This window comes from Squalius cephalus, assembly GCF_949319135.1.
Source record: "Squalius cephalus genome assembly, chromosome: 9".
NCBI classification, from domain to species: Eukaryota; Metazoa; Chordata; class Actinopteri; order Cypriniformes; family Leuciscidae; genus Squalius; species Squalius cephalus.
This window is the reverse complement of record NC_137130.1, coordinates 43,401,801-43,418,416: the sequence shown is the minus strand read 5'-3', so window position 1 is coordinate 43,418,416 and position 16,616 is coordinate 43,401,801. Positions and strand designations below refer to the sequence as shown.

Here is a 16,616-nt window from a genome sequence, read left to right as displayed (position 1 = left end):
TTAAAATTAGGGTTAGGGTTACGCGCGCGCACTGATGTTTTACAGAGTCTCACTCCAGCCAAAGTCCCAAAGTTGGCAACCCTGCACTCTTAAAAATCTTTAAAAAAAAACCTTTACATATAGAGAAAACAGGAACAGAGCCAAATGCCTTTCACATGAATGAAGCATTGCACTGACAGGTCTGTTGAGGCTTGTGTGTGTGTGTTTGTCCAGCCCTCTGAAGAGCTTTATATAAGACAGAAATCTGTCAGACAAACATCTCTCAGACTCGATCGAGGAGAAGCTGCTCTTCTGACTCCAGCTACAGTCCAACAGGTTAGTATGTTTCCAATACTGAGCACTTGTGGACTCATCATAGTTCATTTGAACACCTGTATTCTGGAGCCAATGTTATTTTGTATTACAGACCTTAATCAAATAGAGTAGAAATTGAATATTAAAGTCAGAAGAAGATAATGAATATAAAATACAGAGGATAGGAGATTGATAACTGCAGTGTTAATAAATAAATAAAAACTTGCTCATATTTTTGTAAAACATGTCAGAAAGTTTATATAAAGTTCCTTAGAAGAATATAAGGTATGCTAGTGTTTGGGGTTTACTTTACATCCAGTCATTAAGCTTCAGTTAACTATTGTGTAAAACACATCAGAAAGTGATTTGGGGATTACAAATATCTTGGTTATAAAATAATTGTATTTGTCTTTTGTCTTATGATACGGTCAACACTGGAAAAAAAAGTCACAGAGTAAAATAGGCTAAATAAAATATGACATCTGTCACTCAAAACTACAGGTGAAGCCAAAAATATGAATAAACAAAAATTGTTGGCTTACTTGCTGTACTGTAAAATTAAATATTTTTTAGCATGCGTACATGCAAGAACAGAATGTCTCTTCTTCAAAATCCAACCACAAAGGCTGAATGTTCCCTCTGGTGCGCTCGTGTCTTTCGGGATGAGCCACAGAGTGCAGTCTGGACAATGGGGCGGGGCTACACCTGTCGCTCCCCCCACCCCCAATTTAATTGGTTCAATCTAATTGGCCTAAACGATTCAAGCCTGAGCATGTGCATTACTTTATGTACTATTTTGTGACTGAATTTTCCAGCTATCCATGTTTTCACTGCACTAGGGAGCGCTATGACACATCTTCTAGTACATAATCTCTGGATCAAAACACAGGAGAAGAAGCCGAAACACTCAAATGTAAAATAACGTGATCATCAAACATTAAACAGCGTGTAAATCAAAACTCAATATTACCAAATGAAATGAAGCGTAACCCATGAAGAGAAAACGACTGTGAAGCTTTGGGGTGTTGGACTCGATCTACTCCATCTGAGTTTTGATCATCGTTCTCAATCTGATCAAGGCGAAAAATGTGATTTTCTCAACGTTTTTTGTTTAAAATGTTGCCTTTATTTATGAAACTTACCGACATTCAGGTGTTGATTAAAAAATGATGCATGAAGCTAATAAAATGTTTTTCAAATTAAAGTACAGTTAAAGGTATTTTTCAAGTATAAAAAATACAGGTGCTGGTCATAAAATTAGAATATCATGAAAAAGTTGATTTCAGTAATTCCATTAAAAAAGTGAAACTTGTATATTATATAGACTCATTACATGCAAAGTGAGATATCTCTAGTCTTTATTTGTTATAATTCTCAGAAATTTAGAATATTACATGAAATCACACAGTAATTGAACAGTGATACCATGGTCATTGAACCAGGTTTTGGTTCTTTTGGCAGTGTGGGCCGGTGCAAATCCTGCTGGAAAATGAAGGAAGCATGAAGTGCTCTGAAAACGTCCTGGTAGACTCTGGATTTAATAAAGCACAGTGGACCAAAGTCCTCTTTTCTGATGAGTGCAAATTTTGCATCTCATTTGGAAACCAAGGTCCCAGAGTCTGGAGGAAGAATGGAGAGGCACACAATCCAAGATGCTGGAAGTCCAGTGTGAAGTTTCCACAGTCTGTGTTGGTTTGGGAGCCATGTCATCGGCTGGTGTTGGTCCACTGTGCTGTCCACTCAACGCAGCCGTCTACCAGGACATTTCCAGAGCACTTCATGCTTCCTTCAGCAGACAAGCTTTATGGAGATGCTTCCTTCATTTTCCAGCAGGATTTGCACCGGCCTACACTGCCAAAAGAAACAAAACCTGGTTCAATTACCATGGGATTACTGTGTAATTACTCTGTGATTTCATGTAATATTCTAATTTTCTGAGATTTTGATTTTGTGGTTTTCACAAGCTGTAAGCCATAGTCAAAATTATTTCAAATAAAGGCTTGAGATATCTCACTTTTCATGTAATGAGTCTATATAATGTACAAGTTTCACTTTTTTAACGGAATTACTGAAATAAATCAACTTTGATGATTTTCTAATTATATGACCAGCACCTGTATATATCTACATTTGAACATAGTAGTATACTGCAAGAGCAAAAAATAATATATAAATAGTAAACTATAAGTATAATGTTATGTTCACTTAAAGAAAACTTACAAGTATATGTAACGGCACTGGCAGGAATGAAGCGGAGAGTGAATCCAATTGCAAGCACTTTAATAAACAAACAAACAAACAAACAAACAGGTAATCCAGGGTACACAACAGAACACTCAGAACAGGAATAAAGATACAACAGCAACCATTACAACATGAACTCACAAGGACTGAACTAAAACAGGGCTTAAATACAAGGGAACACAAGCTAACAAGATAACAAGGGGGCGTGGTTAAACTGAAACACCTGGGAAGACTAATCAACATAACGGGGAACAGCTGAACATGGGACAAAACACATGGCAGGATCACATGACAAGCAGGGAATTACATGACAGACAAGAACAAAGAAAACCAGACACAAACCCACACCGTGACACTACCCCCTCCCTACGGAGCAGCTACCAGACGCTCCATAAGACCAGGGCGGGACGGGAGGGACAGACCAGGGCGGGAATTTCAGTCCATCTAACAGCCAGGGTGGAGACTTTCCCTCGGGTGGCCAGGGCGGAGTGGACAGTCCATCGGGCGGCCAGGGCGGAGCGGACAGTCCATCGGGCGGCCACGGCGGAGACGACCCCTCGGGCGGCCACGGCGGAGACGACCCCTCGGGCGGCCACGGCGGAGACGACCCCACCGGCTCAGGAACAGACACAAACGGCCCAGGAACTGGAACAGACACCACCGGTTCAGGAACTGGAACAGGAACCGGTTCAGGAACTGGAAAAGGAACCGGTTCAGGAACTGGAAAAGGAACCGGAACCGGTTCAACTGGAACAGGAACCGGTTCAGGAACTGGAACAGGAACCGGCTCTGGAACAGACACCACCGGCTCAGTGTCTGGAACAGGAACAGACACCACCGGCTCAGGAACAGGAACAGACACAGGCACGGCGGCGGCCATCTTGTCCGAAGACACAGGCTCGGCAGACGCGACGTGAACAGTCTCTGCGGCTGCCATCTTATCCGAAGACACAGGCTCGGCAAACGTGACGTGAACAGTCTCTTTGGTTGCCATCTTGTCCAAAGACACAGGCCCGGCAGACGTGACGGAGTGCTGGGGTGATGCAGGCAGTGCGAGCAGCTCAGGCGGGGCCAGTAGAGCATGACGCCTGGGCGGTGCGGGCAGAGCAAGACGCCTGGGCGGTGCGTCAAGAACGGCAGTCACCTCCGGGATGGTCTCCGAGTTAGGAGCCACCGGACTCGGGACCACTGGAACAGTTACGGAGGGAGCCTTTCTCCTCCTCCTGTGTTTCGGGACCACCGGAACTGGGACCACCGGAACTGGGACCATCGGACTCGGGACCACCGGAACTGGGACCACCGGAACTGGGACCACCGGGGCAGTCACGGAGGGAGTCTTCCTTCTCCTCCTCCGTTTCGGGACCACCGGAACTGGGACCACCAGACTCAGGACCACCGGAACTGGGACCACTGGACTCGGGACCATCGGACTCGGGACCACCGGAACTGGGACCACCGGAACTGGCATGGAGGAAGTCTTCCTTCTCCTCCTCCGTTTCGGGGCCACCGGAACTGGGACCACCGGACCCGGGACCACCTGAACAGGCTCTGTGCTGGATGGAACCAGTGGCGAATGGGGCGCTGGGCTGGACATCACCAACCCAGGGTCAAAGAGGGGCCAGAGGGGAGAGTGGTGTCAGGACTCCTCTCGATCACCTCTTCTACTGCGGCCTCCACGGGTCCCGCGAAATATGACCAACCTGGTCCCCTCCAAAGATTGTCCTCTCTCCCGCTCAGTGGCTGGGGAAGAGACACTGGCGAACATGCTGCTGGATTCAGTGATGGTGAGTTCTTCTGTAACGGCACTGGCAGGAATGAAGCGGAGAGTGAATCCAATTGCAAGCACTTTAATAAACAAACAAACAGGTAATCCAGGGTACACAACAGAACACTCAGAACAGGAATCGGGAACTCAGGACAGGAACAAAGAGACAACAGCAACCATTACTAAATGAAGAACTCACAAGGACTGAACTAAAACACAGGGCTTAAATACAAGGGAACACAAGCTAACAAGATAACAAGGGGGCGTGGTTAAACTGAAACACCTGGGAAGACTAATCAACATAACGGGGAACAGCTGAACATGGGACAACACACATGGCAGGATCACATGACAAGCAGGGAATTACATGACAGACAAGAACAAGGAACCAGACATAAACCCACATCGTGACAGTATACTTGCAGTATAAACTATTAAACTAGTTGTTTACTGAGAGTACACTTCAGTGTGTACTTTCGTAAATTAAAAAAATGTACTATTGTATTAAAATAGTAAACTACTAGTATACTTATAAGTTCACTTGTAGTACACATGCATTACAAATGAGAAACCTAGTTGTGTACTTAAAGTTTACTAATGTTACACTTATAGTACACTTAAAAATATACTTTTGTAGACTTGGAATTAAGCCTTTTCCCCATTATTTGATTCACGGGACCGGACACCAGTTATCTTGCCAAGAAAAATCTTTAATCTTTAAAAATCTCCCATTCTTATATGTCAGGAGAGAAACTTTGAGAAGATGTTGTATTCATGCCTAATCTCTGCGTTTCCGTGTTTCTCTTCCCTCACATCTCTTAGTTTCTCTTGGGTAATACAGTAAGGTTGAGATTATATACATCACTGAGCAGCTTCCTTTTATGGTAGAAAAACATGTTGCTTTGAACTTTAAAAATGGAACGTATATATGCCATGCTTACACATGGCACAATCCACTTCCATATTAAGAAACTATCCTTGTTGTTTACATTTTTGATACATCTGCATCAGTGGAAACATGATATATTGTACGCACACCTCTAATGCTGGGTACACACCAAAAGATTTTTTACATCTTAATTGTGATAGACCACAAACATGAGGACAAAAAATCCTAGATTTAAGCGTTTTGCTCCTACAGTGTGTGTGGTGTGCCATGATGTGACATAGACAGCACACCACACACAAACAGATTTTCAACAAGAGTCTCGAGTGTGAACACAGGAAATCTCGCAAAATCTCGCGAAACTTCAGAATAAGCATGGCAGACGATATGCAGGAAGAAATTGCGATGATAGTGTTTGGAAAGGTTTTACACAACATGTTGTATATACATTTGTGCTTTTGCCACATCTCTACTGTCCACATCAGTTTCACTTTGTGCTGCGCCATGACTGCGTTTGTTATGCTTCCATCTTCCATCATCTCGCTCTCTAATTGGATATTGTTTTGTTTCCAAGATAATCTCCAGTTTGTCCTTGGGGTTCCCCCACACATCAGGATTTCTGATAGTAGTTTATTTTTTTATAGTGCAATCAATAAATTAATTGCACATTTTGAAAACCTTTCCATTCTTTTTTTCTTTTTTTCTTTCATAAATCAGGGTTTATACCAAGTAAACAAGGACTGACATTTTTTTAAAATTAGGGTTAGGGTTACGCGTGCGCACTGATGTTTTACAGAGTGTCACTCCAGCCAAAGTCCCAAAGTTGGCAACCCTGTATTAATAAAGAATAATAGAAAAGAATATGATTACAAGATTAAGATTGGGACATACAAGATTGAATAGTACATTGCATTTAATAGGTAAGAGTCCAACAGGTTTATGTGAGGCATGTGAAGTTAGTGAAACAGTTGAGCATGTAGTAATGCACTGTAGTAGATATAATGTTGAAAGGAAAGAGTTGAAGGAGGAATTAAATAATATAGGAGTTAAGTTCACTATTCAAAATGTATTAAAGTCAGATAGGAGTATAATAAATCTAATGGTAGAATATGTGGGAAATACTGGGTTAAATAAGCGCATTTAAATAAGGGTGTTTTATTTTTAGTTTTTTGTTGTTGTTTTTTTTCTTTTTTTTTTCTCTACCTGTCATGGGGGCTGAGAGTAGACGGAGGAGCTGAACACGCAGCGCCGGATGAAACTCTAGCCGTTTCTCAATATGCGTTCTTGTCTGTACTTGTGTTCTTGTGGACTTGTGAAACGTCATCAGTCGCTGCCCTAGTACTGTTCCAATTCAAAGTTCACATCAAGCCAAGTCCAGTTCGAATCCCCGGATGTGTTCTTGATCCGCCCCTTTTACCGAGGATGCATCGAGAGGTGACTTGTGCGGACTTCAGACAGCCAGGTATCCCAGAATGCATCTCACACCAACCAGCAAGCGTCAATAGCAGAGGAGAATCTCCGCGTAATTTAAAAATACTGCTATAATTGTGTCACAAAATGTAGTTTTAAGAGTATTTCAGGCGAGAATGTAGTTGTTAAAAGCTCAAATCTTTGGTTTATTTATAAAGATAGCGCCTATTTGAAAATTTGATCTGACGTTTTCGGAGTTTTGAGAACCAGGCAATCGGACGCTCGGCGCTCGTACCCCGCCGAGAACAGCCTCTCTCGGCTAGTGCTGCTGATTTGCCGGTGGCTCGGATGTCTAGTCTAGTGGTTTAACTAACATGAGATATAAATCGTCTTGTGTATATCCAACAGGCGATTTATTTATTTTATTTGTCTCATTAATGTATAATTTGTTCTCTGGCAAAACGTTTTAGCTGAGAGCAAAGTGAAGTTTCATAGCTTTATTTAACGTTAGTCTATTTAAATTTAAAGGAGTCATGACCTGCAATTTTCACTTTTCCACGAGAATCAATGTATGTTATGATTGCCTAACGATTATACACTGGCCGGGAAGCCGATATTTAAAAGTGAAGCGTTCGTTTACCCCAGGGTTCATAAACCAGCGCGCGTGCACGCGCACTCAAATACGAGATTTTGATTTCAGCTCCACTGAGTTGCTCTGTTGTTGACTGCCAGAATCAACATGTAAATGTGTTTTCTCTCCCAAGAACGGACCAAGCTGTCAGAGACCAGTGGATTAAATTCATTTTTAATGACGCGGTTCCTACAACCCTTCCCACTGGCTTAACGTTATGTGTCTGTGCTAACTAACGTTAAACATTTTACGCCGGAATCCTTCACAAATTTGGCATCGAAGCTCGGGAAAAAGGGGCCATTTTCAACAATCAGACACTTGCCTGCAATTGAAACAGTAAGAATGTGTTTTTATTGCTCTACTCTGTGTCACAAACAGCATCCAACTGCTAATGCGGCTATTGTATGCTAGCGGGAGTATTAGCTTCGAGGTAAACATGGGGAATGGCTGCTAACGTTACTTTGCAAACAACAAATGACTGAGATCATCATGAATTCGGCTATTGTATATTGATTGCCTAACGCTTATATATGAGGCGCCGTCTAGTTTGTGTGTGTGTGTGTGTGTGTGTGTGTGTGTGTGCTCACGTCTCATGAGTAACTATGTGTATGAGTATGTGCGTGGAGAGTTCATATACATGTATGTGTGACTACTTAGTATGTATGCAAGCGTGTTTCATATATGTGTGCGTGAATGAAGTTTGATTTAAGCCCTTATACACTGGCCGGGAAGCCGGTCGCGTCCAGGTCGGGTTCATTCATAATTTGCGCCATGATGTCATTTTGGAATGATATGCTAAAGCGAACCCCCCTCCTTCCTGCCACCAATCAACGCGCCCCTCATTTGCATTATTAAAATGACTGTCCACGACAGCCAAAATATCGCATCAGATCTCGCGAGACAATAATGCCTTCAGAAATAAGGGTCTGAGGAGCTCTGTGTTTATTATTTTTCCACTTTTCTTTTTTAGAAGGGCCTGAAAGACTATAATACAGCAGTAGGTATCCAAGGTAATACTAGGTCATGACTCCTTTAACGTTTTAGCGAGAGCTGACTTATGTTTGACTGAATCGTTGGCTTTTTATTGTTGTATAGCTTCTTATACCTTTTAGGCTACTTATACTTTTAGAATGGCTATTATTGATCATTAAAACTGACATTTAACAAAAAAGGTTATGTCATTTTATTTTATATTAAAACATAGCCTAGCCTATACAATATTTTATTATAGTCTGCATGTTGCCTATTCTCTTCACTGTATATGACACAACCCTGTCTCTTTTTGCTAAATATTCGTTTTAATGATCAATATTATAATGTTTTTTATTCATCATATTTTTAAAATGAAAACAAAAAGAGTCAGGGTTGTGCTTTATATTTCGTGTTGTTGTAAATATGCAGTGAAGATAATCAATTGCGTTTCCTGAACCACATTTGTGTGGCCATTATGTTAAAGATTTTTTTAAATGAAAATGAAAAGAGGCAAAGTGGTGGTTTATAACATATTTCATTTTATTTGTAGCCTAAAGAGATAACCGGAGTAGCCAGAGCGAGCTGCATGAGTGACGCTATCAAGTACGCCGCTGTTCCATTTGCAGAATTATCGGACTTGTGTCCTCCCGTCCTCGGGAGTTCGTTCTCCTGAGTCGAAATTGTCAGTCCGAACTACCAAGGACTCAAGTCCGAACTTTGCGTACTTGGTATTGAGAAACGGCTTCTATGAAGCCTCTGTGCGGGTAAATAGAGGTTGCAACAACCACTTTTTTCTTTAGGTGTTACACTGAGGAGGTTCAACAGAAATTTGACCAGTACTGAAAAATTAAACCACTTCATTCAACAAATATTCCTTTTTCTCTTTTTCTCCATAAGTACATACTATATAATTCCTCCAACAATAAACAAATATACTGAAGCAAAGTCTTTAACTCTGAGGTGGTGTGACAAAATAATAAATGAAACTTAACGTCAATGTCCAGTCTTTAGATGAGCAGAGATGATGATGATGATGATGAGATGAGATGAGTTTAAATCCACAATGTTATTTGAGAGCGATGCAATGATATACTCCAATAATCCAAAATGAAGGTGAGGTGAAGTTAGTCAATGGCTACAGTATGGTAACCCACAGATCCCTAACTCTCGTTTCTCAGAGATCTATAGCGGATCCTCCAAACATAGTTCAATAGAGCACAACAAGAGTTGTATTGGTCCAATGATGATAATGACTGATAAAGGAAAAAGTCCTTTCTACCAAAGAAAGTAAAACATAACATCAGACATTATTCATTTCAAATACATCAATATACAGTCAAACAATACTCACATTTGAGCATAAACTCTACGAGTTCTCAGAAAAGGACTTCCAACAGCTAGCAGGTAGCATAAAAGTTAACCATGAGGTTTCCTTCTACCAAACTGAACTGACTTGTTCATGGGTTTTACAGGTTTATATTTGGTAGCCCTCTTGCACTAGTGCCCCCTAGCGGCTTGTAGTGGTATTAAGTTAAACCCAGATACTCATTTTCATTCAATAGCCAAAGGAAAACAATAAAAAACACAAGTAACGTTTTATACTGTTACAAGGTTATAGTTTAGGAAGTGTCAATGGTCCATTTCCTAGATAGGTGGCGGTAATGCACATATCTGTCTGCGATCCGCCGTAAAAAAGCAAGAAGAAGAAGAAGAAGAAGGATCACTGCGAAGTATTGCATTGCCACGGACTGTAATCACTGAGCGGTTTCCCCTACTCTACTGATCTGTTTATTGACCTCGGATTGTTATCTCGTTTCTGTCTGTTTGCTGCCTGTCTCGACTTGGATTGATCTTGGATTATTGTCTCTTGCTGCCTGCCCTGAACTTCTGCCTGTGACCTGACTACTCTCTGTGTCTGTTCTCTGATCACCCTGTTTTGCTGTTGCCTGACCCTGGCCTGTTTTGACGTTCCTTCATTAAAAGCTGCAAATGGATCCTACTGAGTCTTCCAATTCATAACAGTTACTACATAAAGTATACTTAAAAATATACTTGAACATTACTTAAGTATACTTCATAAAATTAACTTGAAGTATACTTCTTTTTTGTAAGGGTTTGCTTATATCTTCTAAACAGTTTGAATAATTAAAATTCTGTTATCTTTTTTTTTCTTGTGTGTTTCTAGATGATATGCAAAATTTCAAGTGGTTTAGGAGATCAAAAAAGTTTTTTTTTTTCGCAAACTCAAAATAAATAGATCTGACTCAGCAAACACAGATGTTCACATGATGTTACTGTATGCTTGGTTATTTCATTTTCTGCCTTAAATGCCAAAGCTGTAAGTCTTAGAAGCACCAAATTTGGCAGGTTTGTCCTAAACTCCTCCCACTACGCAAGTGCGGTCAAACACACTCACATTTGAGCTTAGGTGGTGCTATGATAAACACTTGTGTATTTCTCATATCCCCAAAGCTGTACAGGTTTGAATCAAATTCAGAACAAAACATATCTACGATTTTATTGACCTCAATCAAATTAATCGGTTATTGTCAGTGTCACGGCTGGTTGACAGAGAATGAAATACTAAAAACACAGCGAACAGAACAACATCTTTGTGATGACGAGATCAGAGGGTTGTTCCATAAAACAAGATTAGAATACAAGCCAGGCTTATTTTGGGTAGTCAGACTTATTGTTGGTGGATTCTGTTTCATAAAGCAAACTTAAAATAGTTCAAACTCAGTTACCCTGACAACTTATGCTGGGAAACTAGCCTGGTCCAGGGCAGGCTAACTGTCAGGCTAAGCCTCAGCTGTTACACAGATCCTCTAACACTGACCGACAAGAACACAATGATATTACCACTGACACTCTCTCATACCATTATTGGACTTTATTAACCACTATTAGTCCAAAAATAAAAACACAGTATATGATAAATTAGACAATATAGACCTATATATATATATATATATATATATATATATATATATATATATATGTATATATGTATATATGTACTATAGATATAGTATACATATAGATATATAGATAAATAGATAGATAAATACAATATATATACTACAGATTTTCTTTTTTTGCTGGCTGAATGTTTTGTGCCCAAGATTTAATTAGATTGTTTTAAAGATTTATGAATACATTTCTCTCTGGTTTTGTTTGGCAGCTGTATTACGTTTATGGTTAGAAGAACATTAGAACACAATCTGAAAAAAGCTTTTTAAAGCAGAAGTTAAAATCACAAAATTAAAAATATATAATTACAAAAGCACAGTATAAATTTTAACTGGTAAGATGAATCTGAGCTTAGTAATTGACAGTATATTAGCCTACATTTGATTAACCCCATTACAATAGTCCCTTTACAGTTATTGCTATCATAAAAATACACTTGTAGGTTTAAAATTCTAATAAATTAAAAAAAAAATAATCTAATGTCCAACTAACAAATATTTTAGCATATATATATATAAACTAGCCTGGATACATTACATTATATATATATAATGTACTTTATTATGTCTTTCAATTCAAACACATTTAACACAATTATACAAATGGACAGTTCCTTTAAAGACATCATATTTTCCCCCAATAAATATTCCTTATTTTTCCTTCTACTTTTTTTTCTTTTGTGATTATACCCACCAACACATACATATGATTTAAGGGGGGAAAGACAAAAAAACAATAAATAAATATTAATAAAAATGTAACATTCACATATTTATATCAAACATGATGACTCATAATTCCTAATAGTTATTTAAGTAATATTATTTAAATATCAAATATTCAATATTAAATAAGTAAATAAATAAAATAATAAATAACTAGAAATAAAAGGGAGGGTTATATAAAAATGTAGTTAATGTAGGCTAATAGGGCCTATATATTCCTTTAATTTATGGAATATAAGAGTTGCACATACCTTTTCAAAATGTATACATTTGCTCTTAATTTAAGTTAAATCTTAAGTTATCCTCTCCATAATGTACTTTAGAAACTAAATCTAACCACTCATTTAAAACTGGGGATTCTTGCTTTCTCCAAAAAAATATTGCATTAAAAGCTGTAATTCTCAGCATTCTAAATAAGTATACATCATCTTTATTAAGTAGCATAGGTCCTATACCAAAACTATATTTTGTATCTTTATATATTTAGTTTCTTTAAAAAAAATCTTCCCTGAATTAGGCTACTTCTATTCATTTTTTTATTTTTATTAGAAGTATAAAATATATGAGTGTAATGAGCTAGAAGTTCACTGCAACTTATCTGTCATGACAGAAGACTGGAAACAATTGCAGGTGAACAATATTTATTGGAACTCAAACACAGAATAAGACAATTCAGGAATGAAAGTTCCTCTCAGGGTGCGGTCGCGATCTCGCGTGCAGGGATAAGCTCCGGACGGTCCACACAGGGGGAAACGCTCAGACTCGGACACACAGGGACTTCGATGGTCAAGTGCTCGGTGCTGAGTGCTGGTGCTCGGTGATCTGTGCTCGGGTGCGGTGAAACAACAGGGATCCACTGAAGACATGACAACCCGGAAGACGACACGAACATACACGCAGGAACAGCAAACAACGGATGGACACTGGAATGGAGAGATGAGTGAGTATAAATAGGGAACGGTAATGTGAATCAGCTGAGGTGGGGAATGGGATGATTGCGAACAGCTGGAGCACTGAACAAACACGTGAGCGGGACAACGCCCACTCCCGCAAACTCACAGACATGTAAACAACAATGACACGAGACACAGAGGAAACAATGAATTCACAACCGTGACAGTACCCCCTCTCCTAGGAATGCCTCACGGCATTCCCAGACCTCCTTACCTGTCGATTGTAATCATCGATAAGGGAGTGATCCAGGATGTCACGAGCAGGAACCCAACTTCTCTCCTCCGGACCGTAACCTTCCCAATCCACCAAGTACTGAAATCCGCGTCCCCTCCGCCTGGAATCCAGGATACGACGAACCGAATAGGATGGTTCCCCATCTACGAGTCGCGGCGGGGGGGGAACCGGGGCTGGCGGATTAATGCGTGCAAAAAAGACGGGCTTAATTTTAGACACATGGAAAACGGGATGAATCCTCCTGTACACTAGAGGAAGATTGAGGCGGACTGTCACTGGACTAATGATCTTAGTGACAGAAAACGGGCCAATGAATTTGGGTGCCAGTTTATTGGAAACGGAGCGGAGCGGAATGTCCTTAGTAGAAAGCCACACTTTGGAACCGACGACGTATACGGGAGGCCTTGACCGGTGGCGATCGGCCTTGGCCTTGGTGCGTTCCCGCACTTGGAGGAGAGTCTCTCGGGCCCTCGTCCAAGTACGGTGACACCTCTGGATGAAGGCGTGGGCGGAGGAGACCGCGACTTCGGACTCAGTACTAGGAAAAACAGGTGGTTGGTACCCTACACTACACTTAAACGGAGATAGGCCCGTGGATGACACTGGTAACGTATTGTGGGCGTACTCCACCATGGAAAGTTGTTGGCTCCAGGAGGAGGGATTCTTGGAGACCAAACATCGTAATGATCTTTCCAAATCTTGGTTGGCTCTCTCAGTTTGGCCATTGCTCTGGGGATGAAACCCAGAGGACAGACTGACCGTCGCCCCCAGTAATTTACAAAACTCTCGCCAAAATCTGGACACAAACTGGGGTCCCCTGTCAGAGACCACGTCTGTCGGGAGGCCATGTAACCGAAAGACGTGATCAACGACTGCCACCGCTGTCTCCTTGGCTGAAGGTAATTTGGGCAAGGGAATGTCGTGGATTTTTTCCTAAACGTAACTATCTGGGGCGTCTGCACTCGACAGTTCCCTGCAGTTCTCAGGGAATCTCTCCCAAGAAGCAAGGCCGGAGGATCTCAGACAAATTCCATTGAGAATCCCACCGAAAAATACATATACAACAGTTTTTATAGAATCAGGGTATGGCATAAATTTCATGCTGCATTACATAATTTCCCCACTATTTGATTGGTTCTTCATATGCAAACCCCTCTGTTACTAGGTAAAGAAAACTCTAATCTTGTGTTATACGCTGCGCAGTTGTGGCATTGTTTATTTCTGCCATAACAATAAACCCAGACCAGGATAGTTAGTCAAAGTCATCCATGGTCGTTGTTTTGTTGGGCATATTTTAACCTGTGTATCGTATTTTATAAATTTAGATACAGCTGTTTTGATTGACATAATTTATTTGTCTTTGTGTTTCTCAGAACACCATATTTCACACACTCACTTTCACACACTTTCACACACCCCTCTCTGACACCCCTCTCTGACACCCCTCTCTGACACCCCTCTCTGGCCAGAGATTCATACATTCTTGTCTGCCATAGCAGTTTATGAACTGAATGGGGAACATATATTTATTATGTGTGGAATACCACCAAATCTGAACGTTAACAAAGTTCGCCGACGACAGAAACTACTGAACGTAGACACACTGTGGCATTCCCCTTGCAACAGTGTCTGAACGTTAGGATATCAATTTTTCAATTGTCCGATGTAGTCGCCATGTGATTGAGTTTACACAGTGGACGTAAACCTAACTTTTCAAAAATCAAATAGATTAAACACTTTTAATAATAATCATATAGACCTACAATTGCAGTTGAGAGAATCCATTTTAATTTCTCAAATGCAATTTGTCATTTTTTGCACAATTTAAATTTTCCAAATTTTTGTTGTTGCTCATAAGCTATTTAAAAGAAGATTTAGAAATCTTCACACAATCTTTGGTCTAAAAGAAAATAACATTTCCATCTCGTACCCCTGATGATGACAGCATGTGATTTCAAATGTTTATAATTAGAAAACATTGTTTCTATTGAATCTAGAAAATTACCTTTAAATGAAATGGAGTGACCAATATTTTTACTTTTCTAGTCATAATTTCTCTTTAGACGCCTTGTGGCCTATATTGTATTTTTCTTTCCATAGAATTCTGCATTATCAATAACCTATTAATGCTTTTACATAACTCTTACTGCCATATCCAGCCTCAAATGTTAACTTCCGCTATTGAACTTCCTGCAGAAGGGCTGTTACTGACTGGTACCTATTGAAAGCAGATTCAAAGAGTTAGTTTAAACAGAGAAGAATTCGAAGAATTATGAAGAAATATGAAGAAATATGAAGAATTGCTGAAACCAGTGGATAATCAAAAACAATCAAGTTAATAATAACTAAATTTGAAACAGTCTCTGTAGTGATCATTTAAAATGCAGCACCTAGCCCACACGGCTGATTGTCTTTCTGTGTGGATTGTCATTCAGTTGAACTTCAGGCTGATACATTGGATCGTCAGGCTGTGATGGCACTCTCATCGGTCTGGCTTTTGATCCATCCTGCCACAAAATGTCATAATGCATGGCAAAATTGTCTTTAGGAAAAGTCTCAAGTGAACTGTCACCTTTGCACTGTCTCAGTCTCCCCATGTGACCCCTCTCAGAAGTCTCAACTTCCTCTTTCAGGAGGGCGGCTGCAGGCCCCACTTCCTCTTTTATTTTTCTGCAGTCATCCCACTTTTCAAGGCAGCTGTCTGAAATTTTTTAACACTCAGAGAACCGCAAAAATCAAATTAAACAGCTTAATTTCCAAAAGTCTCTTCTGGTTTACAACACAGCAATTCTTCAATTTATTAAAAAGCTTAGTCCTTCATTGCGGAAAAAAGCAAGCACTTCTTCTTTGCAAAGACGCAGGAAAAAGCAGGAAAACTCCTCTAATTAATACAGTGTATAATGTAAACAAAAATAATTCTTTCTTTTCTCTTTTACCAGAAACCAAAATAAAATGACTGTAAGATGTCAGTTATGTGCTTGTTCAAATCACAATTTATATTTAAAGTTGGTCACCCAATCTCATTCTCATACTATGCACAATGCACAAAAAATTATCTTAGTTAAACATAAACCACTGACTCTTAGGTTCTCCGCAATGGATCAGTTTTTTCACACTGTCTCCCACAAGGGATAACGGGATACAAATTCTAGACACCTTCATATAGAAAGTATAATATTTAGACACGTGCAGTTAATATCTTATTATTTTTTCACTCACTTTAAGAGCCCCTATGCTCGGTTTTATATATCTCATCTACTTTAATAAATCAAAGTCTAACTCATAAAAGTTTCTTCATTACTCAAAATTTCCTAATTATCACAGAATGCATATTCCTATTATTATGACTTATAATTTTAACAATTTCTAAATTGATTTCAAAATGTAAAAACTTCATAAGTCTCAGGATAACAATATTAATCTATTTATCTTGTTTCCACATTTCTTTCTTTAATTCAATCAAAATCCAAGTCTTTTTCAAACAAAATTTCAAACAAAAAGCAAGTTTCATTACTACAGCATCTCAGG

At 39.7% G+C, this 16,616-nt stretch overlaps 1 protein-coding gene across 1 annotated transcript in view; it reads left to right on the top strand.

Annotated features, from left to right (window-relative positions):
• Positions 1–220: 220 nt before the first annotated feature.
• Positions 221–16,616, top strand: part of LOC307164976 (uncharacterized protein) — a 39,276-nt gene continuing 22,880 nt past the window's right edge. The window contains exon 1 of the mRNA XM_079882228.1: positions 221–315. The gene's annotated coding sequence lies outside the window, so the exon portion shown is untranslated. The remainder of the gene's footprint in view (positions 316–16,616) is intronic.